We start from the raw sequence: 18612 nt of genomic DNA, 5'->3' as shown, positions 1-18612 counted from the left end.
TTCTTAAGTTTTAAAAATCATGTTTGTGTGTATATGTATGTCTCTGTATGTGAGTATCTGGGCATGCAAAGGCATACATGTGGATGTCAAAGGCAGTGCACGGGAATTACTTCCTTCCTTCTATTGTCTGCAACCCTGGTATCAAACTCATGGCATCAGGCTTACTGGCAAATGCCTTTATCCATTGAGCCAAACCTGCTAGTCCAGACAGGTTTCTCCACTGTAGAAATTGCTTAACCCTGTCTCTGAGAGGAGGACAGAAAGGGTCAGCAGATGGAAATCTTTTCACTTCACTTCCTGACTCTAGTTGGGTCTCAGGAAGAATTCATCTGTAGGAGGGTAGTCAATAATATTCAAGAGTCTTGGAACCCTATGTGTTATGTCATTCATTTATGTAGTTACTTCCTTTCTATGTTAATGACATAATTTGAAATTTGTATGAAATGATTTTTGGATTGGGGTGGATAAAAATGGTCATGGAAATATAGAAGGAGACCACATTATTTTGATGAAACTCAGTGCATTGGATTGGTCAAGAAAGATACACAATAGGAATCCTGTTTTTCAACAATATGAACTTGTTGTGGTTGCTCCTACATGGGTACTCTCTTGGACTGTCTTGCTAGGACTTTCAGCTTGTAGGGCATCATATTTTTAGCAAACATTTCTCTGCCATAAATAAATACACATTATCTCTGTCTGTTGGATTTCAAATAAAAATAATCCTGATTCTCAGGAATTGGACCAAATTGTTTTTTGTGTCTTTCTTGCTTTCTTAGAAGGAAAGTGGACATGTGTAGTCTCATTTGCAATCACACCGACTTTCTCTTCTCTGACTCTGTTTGCATTGAAATAACAGGTGTGGGTAGATATTGATCAATTGCCTTTTGGAATCCTGGGGAAATTTTACTTCTCAGGAAATGACAAAACAGGAGACCTTTCTGTTAGGCTCCCTAGGCTTGCATATGAATGAAATTATCTTCATGAGGGGATAACTAGAGCCATTATAAGACATGTTCAGAGGATTTTTCTCTTTTAATCTCATGTTCCCAATTTGGGCAAGAGTATACTCTTCCCTCTGCCTTGCCCTAGCAGAGACTTATAAAAGCAGAAAACTAGAAATTTCTTACTATTCTTTTATAATCATCCCTTTAGTAAGTTTGATTTTGATGGTATATGAGTGCTAATTTTAGACATCTGACATATATTCACGACTGCAAATCAGTTATTGTGCTCAAGTTCATATTCACCAGGGTGATCTACATTCTATACTTGTTTGCCACTTTCCAGGCTCTTAAATACTAGGTCATAAACCCTTAGAGTATCTTTGCTGCACAGGGCTTTATTTTGTTTTGTTCTCTAATAGTTAGTGCATACTGGTGATGTGGTATATAGTTGAGATCTTGCACCATGCAACCTTATTTTTTCTATCAGCTATAACTTTGTAGTGATGAAAGAAAATTCAGAAGCACAGGGGTTTGTAGATTTGGTTGGAACTACTTCACACATATTGTAAATATTGTTACAGGGTCATTAAAGCCTCTTCCTGTAGCTTTGTTTCTCTTGGACATAGCCTGATATGACATTTCCATTTCTGATCTTAGCCTGTACTGTCCTCCTACGCAAAGCTATATCTCATATACCTTGCCAGTCTTGGGCCATCTATTCTTTGCTGTTGTTAAATAAACTCTTCACTTTCTACTGTTGCATACACTTCTTTTTATTTATTTTATTTTATTTTTATTTTTTGAAAAAAGGAAACAAACTATCATTTTTCATTTTACATACCAATCCCAGTTTCCTCTCCCTCTCCTCCTCCCATTTTATCCATTTTTTCTCCCTATTACACCCCTCATTCATTCTCAGAGAGGGTAAGGCACAATGATTTTGGAAAGATCCAAGGCCTTCCCTGCTAAGTTTGGCTAAGCAAGGTATCAATCCAAAGAGAACAGGTTCCCAAAAAGCCAGTACAAGCAGTAGAGATAAGTCCTGATACCGCTGCCAGTGGCCCCACAGTCTGTCCCAGCCATGCAACTGTCAACCACATTCAGAGGGACTAGGTTGGACCTATGCTAGTTCCTTCCTTATCTAGCTGGAGTTGGTGAGCTCCCATTAGGTCCGATAAACTGTTTAAGTTTGTGTACCCATCATGCTCTTGACACCTTTGCTCATATTCTCATTCTTTACATGGACTTTGGGGGATCAGTCCAGTGCTACGATGTGGATCTCTGCTTCTCTTTCCTCCAGTTGCTGGATGAAGGCTCTATGGTGACATTTAAGATAGTCACCAATCTGACTACAGGGCAAGGACAGTTTGGGCACCCTCTCCTCAATTGTTTAGGGTCTTAGCTGGGGTCATCCTGTGGATTGCTGGGAATTTCTCTAGTGCCAGGTTTCTTGCTAGCCCCATAATGGCTCCCTCAGTCAAGATAACTCTTTCCTTGCTCTCATCTCTGTCCTTCCTCCATCTCGACTATCCTGTTCTCTCAAGTTCTCCTCCCCTTCCCCTTCTCCTTCCCTCTTCACCTTCCACTCGTTCTTCTCCTCCCACCCCCATGCTCCCAATTTTGTCAGGCGATCTTGTCTATTTCCCCTTTCCAGGTGGATCTACGTATGTTTTTTCTTAGGGTTCACCTTGTTACTCAGCTTCTTGAAGATCATGGACTGTGGGCTCAATATCCTTTGCTTTACAGCTAGTATTCTCTCATGAGTGAGTACCTACCATGTTCATCTTTTTGGGTCTGGGTTACCTCACTCAGGATGGAGTTTTCTAGTTCCATTATTTGCGTGCAAGTTTCAAGATATAATATTTTTCCCGCTGAATAGTACTCCAATGTGTAAATTTGCCACATTTTCTTTATCCATTGTTCAGTTGAGGGGTTTCTAGGTTGTTTCCAGTTTCTGGCTATTACAAATCAGATCTTATTTAGTTTTCCTTTGATTGCCTAAATTAGACTTAGAGAACTCAGCTTTGAAAATTGTTTTGGGGTCTACTAAGACATAGGGCCCTCACTATTTTCAGAGTTTCTAAGTATACCCTGGCTTATACTTTTCCCTGTTTGTACTTAGCCCGGTAGACAGGACAAGGGCTAATCTCTAATCTCTCTCTGATATGCCCCTGACCATAGCCAGGAGACAGGGAATTTGATTTTTCATCTGTTTTAGCCAGATAATCTGTTTTCAACACAAATTTTGTGCCCTGCCACCTTTGAAACTGAAAATCTCTTTTGGCTTCCACAAACAAATGTTTCTGCCAAGAATGTCAAAGGCCCCTGTTCTTCCTTTATGCAGGTCTTTCCCTGAGGTATAAAGCAGAAAACGTCCTAGCTGCTCCCTGCATCCAGGCACCACAGGAGACATGGAACACTTTTCTCAAAGCAGTTAGTAGCTAGCTTATTGATGGAAAGTGCTCATTAAAAACCTTCACACACCTGCACTCACTGTTCCAAACAATACCGCGAGGGAAGCACTGAGAACACCTTTGTTTTATGAATGAGGGAGAGGTCTCAAAGAAAAAGTGATTTGATGATGGGTGCACAGCTAAGAGAAACACAACTGAATTTCAAACTGAGGGCTGCCTCGGTCATATCCACTCTTCTTGGTTTTATTGATGGGGTGGGAGTCTCTTAGGGCCAGTGTAAGCAGGTGAAACACTGAAGAGGGTGAAACAACCGTCAGCTGCTTGGAATGGGCAGCAAACATTCTGGTAGTGCAGGTGTGTGTGTGTGTGTGTGTGTGTGTGTGCGTGTGTTGGTGTGTGTTATGTGTGTGTTGTGTATATGTCATGTGTCGTGTCAATAAAGACGAAGAAAATAGAGACAAGCTTTCCATGTCACACTTCAATCTGCAGCAACTCTGATTTCTAGTAAAATTCCTTGTCAAATAAGAGACCATAATATAAAAAAGAAACACAGCAAATCTCAATTTGATCAGTTCATTAGAAGCAATTGTTTTGTTAGTAAAATTCTGGCTATTTCAAGAGGTAAAAATGGCTGTATAAACATCTGCCTTCTCTTTTCCTTTTGTGCTGCCCTGGCATCAATTGGGTTCTTTTAAAATATTTATACAAAAATAGTTGTGTTGTCAATAATTGAGGAGGCCTTGAAGATCTGAGAATGAGGGAAGTGTTTCTGAGAATTAAGAAACCAGGGCATGATGGGTAGAGAGTAACTTTAATCTTCCTGTCATCTGCAGGATGTATCAGAGATGTTCAACATGTGTTTCTGCAAAGCTGAGTGAATAGATGAGCACTCTACAGAGATGTAAGAACCCTTAATCTATAAGCCTTAATTACATAGATGAAGAGATTTCTCGAGAAGATATACTCCTGTCAGAGCTGTATGTGACAGGGGACTGGGTAAGAGGGATAAAACATTCGTTACCTTGACGACTCAGAAAAGAAATGAGTGAGTCACATTTTGGCATGGCCGGAGGCACTTTTCAGAGAGTAGGCTGTCCTTTCTCCATGTCTCAGGCAAAGTCATAAAGCACCTAGAGAGGGCCTGAGTTATGGAAGCCTAAGGTCATAAAACATATGACTAGTATAATTGAATCCCTTCAGTCTTAATCTAAACTTAGCAAACCGTCTTTTGAATATTTTGACTCTAGTTTGGCTAGGTGAACAGTACAGTCAGCAAGTAGACAGTCAATGAGACTCGAGCTTCCAGTTCTCCTGACAACCACAGTCGCTGCTGTATCTTGATTACCATTCTGACTTCATCATGCCTTCCTGGGCTTCACTTGCAGGAGTCTGTTCTAGCCGGTGGATGAACTGTGCTAATGAGAGAGACTTCCGAGATGAAAGCATGGAAGCAAGTTAGTGGTTCATGTTAAATGCATTAGGTAGTTCCATCCTGGAAGAAGCTACAGCTTCCATAGAAGACAGAAGACACTCCTGGTGCTTCAAACAAAGATGATTAAACAGTTGGGTCAGGTGGGAGGCAGGGTTCAAAATAGGCAATGCTGAGGTGCTCACAGAGCCCAAGGAAACAGCCTCCTTATCTTTAGGGCTAATGGGATAACCAGATAAATTACAGCTATCAGAGTCCAGTGAAAGCTGTACCTTGAAGAGGGATTTAGCACAGGACTACAGTTGTCAAAATAAGGGGTTTGTGTTAAAGTGAGTGACTGGAAGAGGTGAGAGGAAGCAGTACAGAAATACTCCGTCTCTTCTCTCCTTTCACTCTTTATCCCCCGCGTGTGAACTTTACCTGCCTGGATGAAGCTGGCAGGGCAAGGCACTCAGCAGATGCTGCAAGCCAGCACAACTCTTGGGCCCCCAGAGTGGTCAGTGGGAAAGAGGGATGGTCCAGGTCAAAACGTGATGAATAATTAGAGGTGGAGGAAAATGAATACAGCCTCCTAGAGATGGATCAGCAGAGCAGTAACCTCTTTGTCTCCACGTGAGTCCTTCTGACGACTTTATGAAAAGACTTGATTTTATTATTTTGTATATTTCCTTAATTCTGTTCAGAGAAAAATGAAATGGATTGTTTATTTTTATAAAGTTGTGATAAACTGAAGTTCTTAGTTACATCAGATTTAGCCAGCTTCTTCCTGAGAGCAGAAGCTGGGCTGAATTCAAAATAGAGTGATTTTCTCAAATACCTGTTGTGCATGGAGATGCTTGAGGCACAAGGTCAAGAATTACCACTTCTCCCTGAACACTTGTTACACAAACAAACTCCTACACATAAAGGTCTGTGCAGGCAACTCCTTTACAACAAAACAATGTGCCTTGTTCATCGCTGAAGTTCATTGCTATCCACGAAATTCATTACCATACCTGTTTAAAAGATAACAGAGAAAAATCAGTTGACCTTTCATGCACTAAAACATTTTTGCCTGTGTGGTCCACATGGACTGTCTGAAGGTCAGCCACAAACATGTAATCTCCTTGTGTCTTTAGTATTCATATCACAAAAATCAACAAAAAACTGAATCTCTGATTTTTTTCAATAGAAACAGATACGAGTGCTTATCTGTGTTTGTGTTCTTTTCCTAAGACACTGACTGTGATTCTGACCCACAGGTGACAGAGACACCATATAAAAATTTGATAAATAGTGGAGGAATGCAGAATTTCTTTAAAAAAATTGAAGAAACAGTGTTGGGAAGCAGCCATGTGAAAAAAAATTAGAATATCAGAAAAGGTGTCACTAAGATGCCTGTTGCCACTCCTGGGCACTGGACATAATGTCTATAAGACTTCATCTTGATGGTTTTCAACCCCATCCCCTCTTATTGCTACAGCCCAGTGCATTTGATTGCTGGCCAGTGTTCATGCCTGCACCCTTACTAAAAGGATATATGGTCTTGACGATTTTGCTTTACGGATGTTAATGAGGGTTAGGAAAAGACACCTGGCCCTTATTAACATTCATGAGCTCCAGAATAACAACAAAGAGCCATCAAGTAGATCCTGGGCTCTACTGAAATATCATACAAGTTAAAGCCTAGCCACAGTCATATAGCTGTGGAGTAAAACTTTACAGGGAAAAATGAAAAGGGTTTAGGTGGTAGTACAAGGCATTTAGACCAGGTTTAGATTATTTAATTTCAAATATGACTTCCTGAGTGACTATGGGATTTCCTTTCTAGAAGTCACTTAGAATAAAGTTCTTAATTAGAAAAAAAAATGTTCTATATTATCTAGTTGAGCTCTCAATGATTTAACTGACATTTATAATTTTGATGATTGTATTGATGACTGGTGAGAAATTATAACAGTAAACACAAATACAAGAATAAAATGAAAAATGGAAAAGGGTGGAGTCAGAAGGATTTGCTGAATCATCCACAGACAGTCCTTTTCCTGCTTAATAAAAGCTTTCTCAAGATTCAGTGATGTCATTGTGAATTCCATGGGTGTTTTAAAAACTTAAATGTATTTCTGTGAAAATAACCAAAAGATGTACTTGAATTTTAACACAGTCTGATTTAAATTTACACTGAAGTTAGCTTCAATGTGATCTATCTTTTCACATAACACAATGCACTATATATATATGAATATACGTATATATAGAATATATATTGAATGTACATATTGAATATACATTCACACTCTGTATATATGTATATATAGAAAGAATATATATATTGAATGTATGAATATACATTCACACTCACAGTCCTAGACTGCTCTCAACTTTGGTCAGAGAAGCATCTTTTGCAGTGAGCATTGATCAGCACAAAGACATATAACTGGTCAGAATTTTAAGAAGAATTAGAGCTTAACCCCTAAACACATTGTTACCAACTGCTTCTTCCCCAATTTTATATATACATACACACACATATATATATAATTTCTTAGAAATTTTATGTTTAAATAAAACATAATATACACCCCTATTTTTCTCCCTCTCCCCAATATCTCAACCCTCTCCCTCCTAACTTCTTTCTCTTTTTCTTCATTTTTTACCTCTTTATAAGCCACTAAGTGAAATTATTGCTGCCCATATTTACAAGACTGTGGGGCCCCCACAGGAATCTGGGAAACAGTAGTGGACTGTTATCAACTCCCAATTGCTCATCAGTAGGCACAGGCCTAGAGATCATCTCCTTCATCTATGCAGGAATTCTGACTTGATATTGTGTAAGTTTTGTATAGATAACCATGGCATGCTGTGAGCCCTGAGTGTTATAGCATCCCAGGTACAGAAGACAACGTTTCACAGAATTTCTCTCATCTCCAGCTGCCTCCTCGCCTGTTGTGTTCCTTGTGCTTTGATGTAGATGCAGTTAATGGAAATGTCATGTTGAGAGACTGAACACTGAATCTTCTGAGCCCAGAACTCTGTCCAGTTATGTCTTTGCACTGACCATTGTTCACTGCAAATAAAAATTCACTGACAAAAGTTGAGAGCTATGTAGGGCTGTGAGTAGAAACTTAATATTTATTCAGGAGTCTATTTGGCCATTTAGCAATGTAACAACAACATATTCTACACTATGATCTATAACCTCTCAGCTTTGGCCTTTTGTCCAAAGTTAATTCTTTCTATTAATTCTAATGCTAGAATTCCTTGACCTTTAGTCAGGGTGGAATGGATCTATCTGTATGGGCCATTCTAATGTTCAATACATCAAGTAACCACACCTTACTTATGGTGTGTAGCCATACCTGTTAACAACTTTGAGCAACCTCAAACTCTTTGGTCTTCAGACAAGGTGGACATAGACTCACATTTTTGAGCCTCCACTCTACTCCATGACAGTCATGGCACTATTACTCCAGTGGGTGTAACTTGCCTATCAAATATATAGTCAAACATGCAAGGTCTAGCCTTAGGTAACACCACTGATGTCTTTTCTTCCCCAGTAGCATGTTCAGTATTTTCTGGTACCATGGAAGCTAGACAGAGTCATGGAAATTTTCTTATTGGTTTGAGACTTATTTCTCTATGTCCTGAAGTTAAAGTTTGGGATGATTTTAGCAATAGAATCTTGCCATGTGTTTGAACATGAAAAAATCTTGGTGTGTATTTTCACTTTTCTTTAAATGACCTTTAGATAAATTTCTTGGGTATTTATTAATGTCCTTAAGACCCCATTTGTTGGAATCATGTAAATGATGAATATGACATCATTGCCATTTTCCACAAATTTTACTTCAGCATTGTGAGATTGACTGACAGGATGCAGAAATCTTAAGTACCACAAAGGGAAATTCCAAACCATGGTAGTCTAGAGAGAGGAGGGACGGTAAAATGGTGTTTGGAAGTGGCTTTAGAATATAAAAATAATCAGGACTGCGAGAAATGATGAGAAGTTTAATATAGAATGAAAGGATCCGATCTTTGTTGTTTTTATTTTATGAATTTGGAAACAGAGCAGGCAAAGCCTAAAAAAAAGAACACAAGGCTCACATGGCAAAGGTCTTGGGTTCTACCTCGCACTTTCAGGAAGGCATCTGTGGCTCACACTGTTGACTGCCTATGGAAAATTATTTCTCTTTTCAGTTGAGTCAGGATTATGAAATGTAGTGGTATATTATTTGTATTTTGATAAATAATTCTTTCCCAAAGACCAGAGGCAAAGCTAAAGCCACTAGCAGTCAGACAATGGTGACACACACCTTTAATCTCAGGATTTGGAAGGCAGAGTCAGAAAGATCTCTGTGAGTTCATGGCTACTCTGAGGGACACAAGATCAATGAAGAAATAAATCCAGGTGGTGGGAGCCTACACATTTAATCAATTCCAGCACTAGAGGGAATATAAAATGAGAGGAGAGCGAGGCTGTCTACTTAGTTTGTAGTCTCCCAACCTTGGTAAAGGTAAGACTTCTTTAGTGGCTTGACTTTGCCTCTTATCTTCAGGCTAGATTTATTTGTCAAAATACAAATAATATACCAGCACAGTGATATTACTAATTACTGTCAACAAAAGGTTGAACACTTTTTAGTCCAGGCCAACTAAATGATTCCTCTGTTTTTTGCATTGATTTGTTTAGGAATAGATATTATATAAAACCCTGGTCAGCAGGTGTAAGGAGACATCCATGGAGACTTCTGGAAAAGAGAGCCAAGACAAGTTGGCCTTCGATTCTGTAATGTGGTGTTTTTTTCCAAAGTGAAACATCCTTCCTGGAAAGAAGACCCAGGAGGCTGAAGAAGTAAACAACTTATAAGTCCTGGAGAGCTGAAATCTACTAGATCACAGAGCCCTTGCAAAAGGTCATAGACACAGCAAACAGTTGCTGTTGAGCTGCCCTCAGTATCTGCAGAGAGGCCACTAGCATTGCAAATTTCATGAGATGACATCTAGGCAGGATGGGCTTCTCTGTGATGTTGTTACCTTTGGGACATCCTACTTCTCCACATAGCTGAAACTCATTGGTTTGCATGGTTGGCCTTTTAGAGAACCATTCCTTTGGTCTATTGTTGGTTATCTCTTTGTAATGAATAGATGTTTGTGGTATGTCTCCTCGGAAAAAAAAGTCTCATGCAGCATAGTGGATGAACATTATCCTGGGGAGGAGTTGCTTGGACAAATGGTCGTTAATCTGTGTCTGAGTTGGCAGAGAAATCGATGTGAACATTTCTCTGCCCTGAGCTGTAGAGGTGGCAAGCTTGGAATCATTTACCTGGATACTGGTAAGGGGAGATGACATTTATGTGTCCCTTATGGCTCTTCTCCTGACATTCTGACTTGTGATAGCATTGACTCGGAGTCAAAAACTGATCTCTTCTTATCCGACCTAATACTGACATATCCTTCAATACTCCATAGGAAAGAAAATGCTTACACCTTTGTTTGATGCTCTGTGCAGAAAGCCTTTCCTTATTAATCAGAATTACCTTTGTAATAATATTCAGTGAGACACTTCCTCCAACAAGGCCATACCTACTCTAACAAAGTCATTCCTCCTAAAAGTTCCACTACCTATGGGGGCCATTTTCTTCCAAACTACCACAAATATATAAAAGCACCAATAATTACAGAATATAATTTTAATGATTTTGCAACTCAATTTAATTATGAGCAAATAGATAGCCTTATATCCCTCAATAGTTTTACTTTAATAAATATTTAGCTAGGCCTTCAAGCTGGTTATGATGACTTTCTTTATCTTTCAAACTTAACATTTACATTATTGATCCGTAACTTGCCCGAATCATTTTAAATGGTAATGCCAGGTGTGGTGAGTTTTGTTTGTGCTTTAACAAATAAAGCTTGCCTGAAGATCAGAGGACAGAACTAGCCATACTGGTTAGCCATAGATGCCAGGCTGTGATGGCACACACTTATTCCCAGTACTTGGGGGACAGAGGCAGATGGAGCTCTTTGAGTTCAAGGCCACCCTGGGCTACATGAAATTGAATCAGTCTAAAAGAGAAACAGATCCAAGTGGTGGTCACTTACACCTTTAATCCCAGCACTAGGGAGGTGGAGATTGGAAGGGATATTGTTGAGAAGAGAGAGAAATATAAGGTGGGAAGAGACATGGGCTTAGTTTTCAGGCTGAGGTTTCATAGAGACAGGATTGCTCGTTTGGTCTGAGTATTCCATAGAGGTATGAACTAGTGGTCGGCAGCTCTGCTTCTCTGATCTTTCAGCATTTAACCCTTATCTGACTCAGGGTTTTTATTATTAAAACCAATTAGAATTCTCACAAAGGCCAGGTGAGAGCAAAGTTTTCAATAATGGAAAAGTCATGGATGAATAGGTATTTATATTAAACCAATAAAGATAAGTTAGGAGTGAATATAGCTAGAAGATCAGAGTCAGAGGAGGCACAGTTCAAAAGAAAAGAATAGAAGCACTTAGGAGTTTTAGTAAGGAGAACTTCCAGTGGCCTTGGGTCCCCATTGCTTATAGAAGAGTCTTCTTCTCATGTATATGCATGTTCTTAGGTGCCAGAGATTGAAATGATAATGTCTTTATCAGTAGCTTCTATACTTTAATTTTTCAGATACAGTCTCAGATGTGAACCTGAATTTCACCATTTTAGTTAGACTTGCTATCCATCAAGGGCTGGGATCCACCTGACTATACCCATGTTCTCATTACTAGAGTTATAGATGCTCAGGGTTATGCTTGGCTTCTATATTGGCAATGGAGATTTTAACTCATGTCTTCATATTCATGAACTGTGGTAGTTTGAGTGAAACTGGCCTCCATAAGTTCATAGGGAGTGGCACTACTGGGCAGTGGGGCTTTGTTGAAGAAAGTGTGTCACTGTAGAGGACGGGCTTTGAGATCTCCTTTGCTTAATCTTTACTCAGTGTCACAGTCGACTTCATGATCTGCAGTTATTTCTCCAGCACCATGTCTGCCTGCACACTGACAAGCTTCCCACCATGATGATAATAGACTGAATCTCTGAACTGTAAGTGAGCTACCCAATGAAATGTTTTCTTTATAAGAGTTGACATAGTCATGGGGTCTCTTCCTTCACAACAGTAGAAACCCTAACTAAGACATGGGCCAAATACTTTACCCACTGAACCATCTAGGTACCTCTCTTCAGTTTTTAATGATAATTTTTATCAACATAAAACAGATATGTTTTTTAAAAACCTCAACTAGCAAGGTTTATAATAGAAAAAGTTTCCTCCAATATGCCTTCTCATTTGTCCCACAGTTTCTTTTCAAGTAACAAGAATTTTTTCCTCTATTTACCTTCTTATCTTAATGGCATCATGGCTCTGCTATGGCTCCATAACTTTTTACTTTTCCATGTTCTTCCATTAATTTTTTATATCACCTTTCTCCCAATCATCTATGTCCCCTGCACACATTTTCTAAATTCTTGGGTAAACATACGGTGTGTATGTTGTAATGCCTATATGAATACTATTTAACTGGTTGTATAGGATATGAAAATATTGTTTCTTACCTGAAATTCTGTTATGAAGTTTTATATTGTTATAAAATTCATTGATCTTAATAAACTTGCTACTAGTCCATATCAAGACTCTTCAACATGATTATAAGTTTTCCAATACGTTCAGATTCTCATGAGATCCTTTTATCCTATCCTTTCCCTCCTGGTGTTTCTATTATTTGAATTCAATGGAAGCTAGATCTCTTAGTATGTAACATGGTTACCTTTCTAGACTTTTCCTCCTTGCCTCTCTTTGAGGTTTCCTGTTTCCTAGTCTCCCATTTTCTTTATTTTGCCTACTCCCAGGTTTACCAAGACATGTACTCCCAGGAGTTAATTTAAACAGAATATAGTGAATTGAGATTTTGAGAGCTTGTGTATCTGAAAACGCCTTTTTCCTTCCTTCAACCCCAGTTGATAACCTGTCTGAGTACACAGTGATGGGCTGGAAAGCACTTCACTTTAGAATCCAGAAACTTTGTTCTGTTCAGGTACCTAGCTGCTGTGCACAAGTCTGACCAAGTCTGAGGTCTCTGCTCAGTACTTCTGTGTTTCCTCATTGCTTTTCAAAGCATTTTCCCCTCTGGAATTCTCATCTTGTGATGATGTTCCATGGTAAAGTCTTGCTCGGTAGTTCCTTTCAATCTGTATGTACATAAACAGTCTGGAAAACCGGTTTGTGTGATTTATTTCAGAGTGTTTATGCTGACAATTCTCTTTTCTCAGGCTAGAATTCCCCTTACGTGAAAGTTAAGCACCATTAACGGCCATCCATTTTTTGGTCTCTTTGATTTTACTTTTATCTGCTTTAAAATTTCTTTGAGTGATTTTACAAGCCTTTCAAAATGGATTCTGCAATAATATTTTTAACACCAAACAACTCTTATTTTCTGGATGCTTTTAAAATAATGTTCTCTTGAAATTGATAAATTAGATAATAGTAATTGTGCTTTTACTATTACATTTAATATATAATGGATGTATATATAGTAATATGTGTGCATATGGGATATATGCATATGTGAAATTTCATCTTTAGTATAATTATATATGAGGAAAATACACATGGTATATATAGTGTGCTCAAAGGTGTCTTTTGCTTCTATTGTAGTCTCTATTGATTTTAACTAGATTGTTTTAAAATCTAGATTTCATGTTATAGTCTTTTTCAATTGTCCAGTGATTCTTAGCTGTCATTTCATGTTTTAGAGCAATCCTCTAAATTCTGGCTGTGCACTGTCTGGCAGGATCATGGCAAGCTGCACCCAGGCTTTTCTGATGAGTCGGGGAGTGGCCATCTTATTACAGCCTCCGCAACAGTCAACACCTTCTGACCTTCTCTCATAGTCTGCTTCTCCTAAAAGGACATCATTGATCTCACACCTAGAGATATAAACCAGATTCCCAGCAGCCCCAGGGGCTCTCCACTTTCATCTGTCATCCTTTCCTCAACCTTTCTATTGCTAGTCGTAGAGCTTCTGTTTTAGGTCATGGCTCATATCGTCAGCCCAGAGACTGTTTAGGTTCACTGAAGAGCAACTGTTACCATCTTAGAGTGGAAAAGAATTGCATGGCTATTACACATGAGCCAAGAGTTTAACTGCACCCCATAAAGCTGTGCAGACTGTCTTTTTGCTTTGAAACTACACAACATTTCTGGTTTCTGGAGGACTCTAACACTTGTGTTCCTTGGATCACTGCCTGATTTGGAAATGCATATTTCCTAATTCTTGTTTACAAACACACTTTAGCTCTTATGTAATATCTATTCTGAATCAATGATGTGCTGTAATTTCTCATTCCTTACAATGTCTCTCTCTCTCTCTCTCTCTCTCTCTCTCTCTCTCTCTCTCTCTCTCTGTGTGTGTGTGTGTGTGTGTGTGTGTGTGTGTGTGTGAGAGAGAGAGAGAGAGAGAGAGAGAGAGAGAGAGAGAGATTTATTATTATTATTCTTGGCTTTATAGAGTGAGGTCTCATTAATTCTCTCACTGTAACTGTGGCAGGATTTAAAGGAAGGTAAGTGATAAATGTCTTTATCCAGACTATTGTTTCAATAGAAAAGCTTAGTCTCTATGACACTATTTATTAAAACTAGGTCTATCTAGTTTTTCCATGTCTACCATAAAATAGAGAGAAACATCCTTGCACTTCTCTTTATGAGGGTGTAGCTATCCGCCATCATTCTCAGACCAATGTGCATTTATTAAATCTTAGAGTTTTGATGATAAATATTAACATCAGCCTTTCTTTAATAATAGACAGCAATACATTACTGTTCACTAAAATACTGACTCTCACAGAATGCTAATTGGCAAATTCATTCAGTATGTTAGGATTTAAATGCTGCAGGAGGGGCGATGAAACAAACAGGCAGAGAGAAGAGAAGCAAAGCACCAGATTGCACCCCAACTACATTTACTTCTTTTTCTATTAATAAAATTTACTTATTCTATGTGTTTTTCACATCATGTATCTTGATTCCATTCATTCTCTTCGCATCCACACTCCATTCTTGCACACCCCCTGCAATAAAACAAAATTTAAAAAATGAAGAAAACAAAATGATAAAAAAAATTTAAAAAATGGAAGGAATTAAAAATCTCATCATTGAAGCTTCAGTGTGACCCAACAAGTCACACCATATACTCCTTGGTCCATACATCTGTACTTGTAAGTGTTCATTGCAAAGAGTCATTGGCCTGGTTTGAGGTCCCTGGTTTCCATTACATGTCTGATGCTGGTGGCTTTGAGTTTGCAGGTCAGATCCCTTCACGTACCCCAGCAGACCATAGATGGGGTGGATGTTGGGGCAGGCTAAGTCATAACCCTGTGTCTGGGCCTGAACAACTGTAAAGTTGGTCCTCCAGATGGTAAATGAGGACAGTTGGCCCATACTCACAATTTTGGGAGTGGCCCACCCACAAGTCTGCTAACAGGGTTGAATGTGTTGTGCTGCCCTGGTGGAGAGCCTGCTCTCCCAAGTGTTGTAGTTGGTAGGGATCAGGGCCAGCTCTCCCACTCTTACAACCACAGGGCCAGTTCTTCCACTTACTCCAGGTGTGGTTTCACATTTCTTACAACTGCTGTCTTGTTTGTCCTTAAGATCATTCATAGACTTTAACTTGGGTGGAAACTTTGCAGAACTTTATTAGTATTCGTTTTATAACTTCACAGGAAAACTCAAATATATTGGCTTTCACTTCATAGCTACCAATTAGAGAATTTCGCATTGTAATTTTGCCCTTTCGCAGCATCATTTTTTTCCTCCATTTGATAGGAATATACCTTAAGGATGATTTTAATGGTGAATTTTACTAGAAATAACCTGTATTATCTCTTTTGCAAATCATTATTGATAACAAGAAAAATGCTTCATAAATATTTATGTTAGTAAGATCCTTGAACATTTCATAAATATGCAAATGTGAAAACAATCCCAGAGTCACTAAAATATGATAATTTATGTATATATTAACTACCCTATATGAATGATTAGTTCTGCTATCAAACAAGTGTGGCATGTTTTCATTTTATGCTTCCTAATAATTAATGACAGTATTGACTTCTATAAATCTGAAAAATAACTTTTAAGTGTTTTAAATAACTGAATTTTTATTAATATACTACCTTTAAGTTCTAATTGCTATTCACTTGTGTGTATATCTTCACATTGTTTGTGCATGAGTGTGCACATTTGTGTTTAGGTGCACACAAGTGTTTGTACACGTAGAGGGGAGAAGAAGGTTATTTTGTCAACTAGACTGAGTCTGCCTCTCTAGCACTGGGGTCACGTGTTCATTTACCACATGAAGCTCTTTTATATTTCTTCTGAATTGAACTTAGGTCATCATACTGGCAAGGCAAGGATGGACTGAGCTGTTTCCTAGCCTTCACCCTTTCAAAATGTATCATTTATACATTTAATTACCTTACATTTTGAGTCTTGCCTTGCCTTCCTTGCCTTTCTTACCATTCCATTCCCCTCCCTCCCTCCCCCCTCCCTTCCCCTCCCTGCCTCCCTCTCTCCCTCCCTCCCTTCCTCCCTCCCTCCTTCCTTCCTTTTTTCTTCTTTCTTTCTTTCTTTCTTTCTTTCCTTCTTTCTTCCCTTCCTTCACTTGTTTGTTTGCTTTTTGGTTGTTTTGAGGCAGCTCCTCACTATTGATAGCCTGGATTCTTGAATACACTTTGTAGTCAAGCTGGTCTTGAACTTGCAGTTGTCCTCCTGCCTCAACCTTCTTAGTACGGGGATTACAGGTGTGCATCTCAATGCCTTGCTCTTTTTGATCACTTCTCATAGGAACAGACAAACCTCCTCAGTCTGTTGTAGCTTGTTCTTGCAGTGTGACTAGGAAAACAGTAAGTCTTTCGCTCTTCAAGGGTAGCATCTTTATTAATTCAGACATTTTTATAGTACTAAAGTGAATGCTTTGGAGGTATCTGGAAAGTAATCAGAGTTCACAATCCTAGAATTTTGGAGATTTCCCATAATATTTATGTGTTTCTTCTGTATTAAATTTCATGACATTTCTATTTTAATAACTTCACCAAAGAACTCAATTTAGTTTTTTTAGGAACTGCTACATTTAGCACTTGTATTTATTCATGTCATGTACTAATTAGAATAATGTGTATAACTGCCACAAGTTTGTTTGGGTGAAAACATAATGGATTTCAAGAGTGGTGGAAATATAAAGAAAGGGGATGAAGAGATTTGAGTATGTAGTCTGCCACTGTGATCATCTGCTGCATTTACTGAAAGCACACAGGGAGTTTTGCCTGGTCCGATGAGTCCAGTGTGCAGAGATCTTCAGGCAGATCTGTCAATGGAAGTTTCTGTCCAACCTGGTGCCACAGCCATTCAGTCCCAAATAAACACACAGAAGTTTATATTAATTATAAACTGTTTGACCTACCTCTCAGGCTTATTACTAACTAGCTCGTACAACTTAAATTAACCCATAATTCTTATCTTTGTTTAATTATTTGGCTGGTTCCTTTTCTCAGTAAGGCATTCTCATCTTACTTCCTTTCTGCCTGGCTTGCAACTCTGTCTTTCTCTTCGCTGAATTCTCCTAATCTGGTCATTCTGCCTGTACTTCCTGCTTGGCTACTGGCTAATCAATTTTTTTTTTAAACCAATATGAGTGACAAACCTTACAGTATATAAGAACATTATCCCAAAGCGGAGATCTGCTGCTGTGCCAGGACTCTGAGCATCTTTTAAGAGTGATAAAGAGCTGACAGATGTAGAACTCTTGGTTCTGCATAAACAAAGATACTTTCATTCTTATGCAAATCTTACATAAATTTAGGCTTATGGATAATTTAAATTTTCCAATTAAAACAAGCTAGACAAAATCATTTTCTTTAAATTATGTCACATGCTACTACCATTTATAAAGTGTCACGAAGTCTAAGAATTTGAAAGGAATGTTTCCCGTGTGCTCACATGCAGTGTGCAATCGCCTGTGTGTGCCTTTTGTCTGCTTAACTGTTGTAAGTAGGAATGCAGCAGCTGAATGGAAATTTCTGCACATTCAAATTGTGCTTATATCACAAATATATTGCTTACAAAATGATGTGGGAAAGGGGATATAAAAAAGTGATACTCTGTTTCTGGAGATTTACTATTCTTTTTGAAATTTGTCTTTATTTCCTCCCTAGTCTGGTCTTTATTGAGATATAGGATCTCTTTAGTGTCTTTAGTCCATTTGGTGCAGATTATCCATGGAAACAAAGGAAAGGAGGATAGAAACCCACCTTGCCAATGTTCTCCTTGGTTAAGTGGCATTAGTAGCATTTTAATACATATTTGTTAGAATGATTAACTGACGTACATATGAGCACCTAGAGCTGTATCTTGCACATGGTAAACACTGTGTCTGCTGCCTTATCAAAAGTGTTCTTATAATTATTATTACAGAATGTGCCATACCTGTACTCACTGAGGCTCTGCTACTAGATCTGTTCTTGACAGACCAGGCCTGGAGAATGGACAGAGCACATCCTTTGGAGTCAAAGCTGACTGCAAATCTGGACATCAGCTCTTGTGTTTATGTGCTCTTTGTGGAGCTATTGTAATTCTCTGTACTTAAAGGTCTTAGTCTGGAAAAAAAAGTCATTTAATAAGTACCCAAGTATCAATTGAGTTTTATGAAGATTGTATATGGTGGTGAGGAATACACAAGTGATCAATATGCTTGCTTCTCTCTTTTAGTTCCTCACACCTATTAGACTCAACATCACTTCAGGCTTTTTTCTTCATGACTAATTAAC

Source organism: Microtus oregoni, unplaced genomic scaffold (genome assembly GCF_018167655.1).
Source record: "Microtus oregoni isolate MIOR12 unplaced genomic scaffold, Mior012 000032F_ref0000030, whole genome shotgun sequence".
NCBI lineage: Eukaryota > Metazoa > Chordata > Mammalia > Rodentia > Cricetidae > Microtus > Microtus oregoni.
This window is presented reverse-complemented; position numbering follows the sequence as displayed.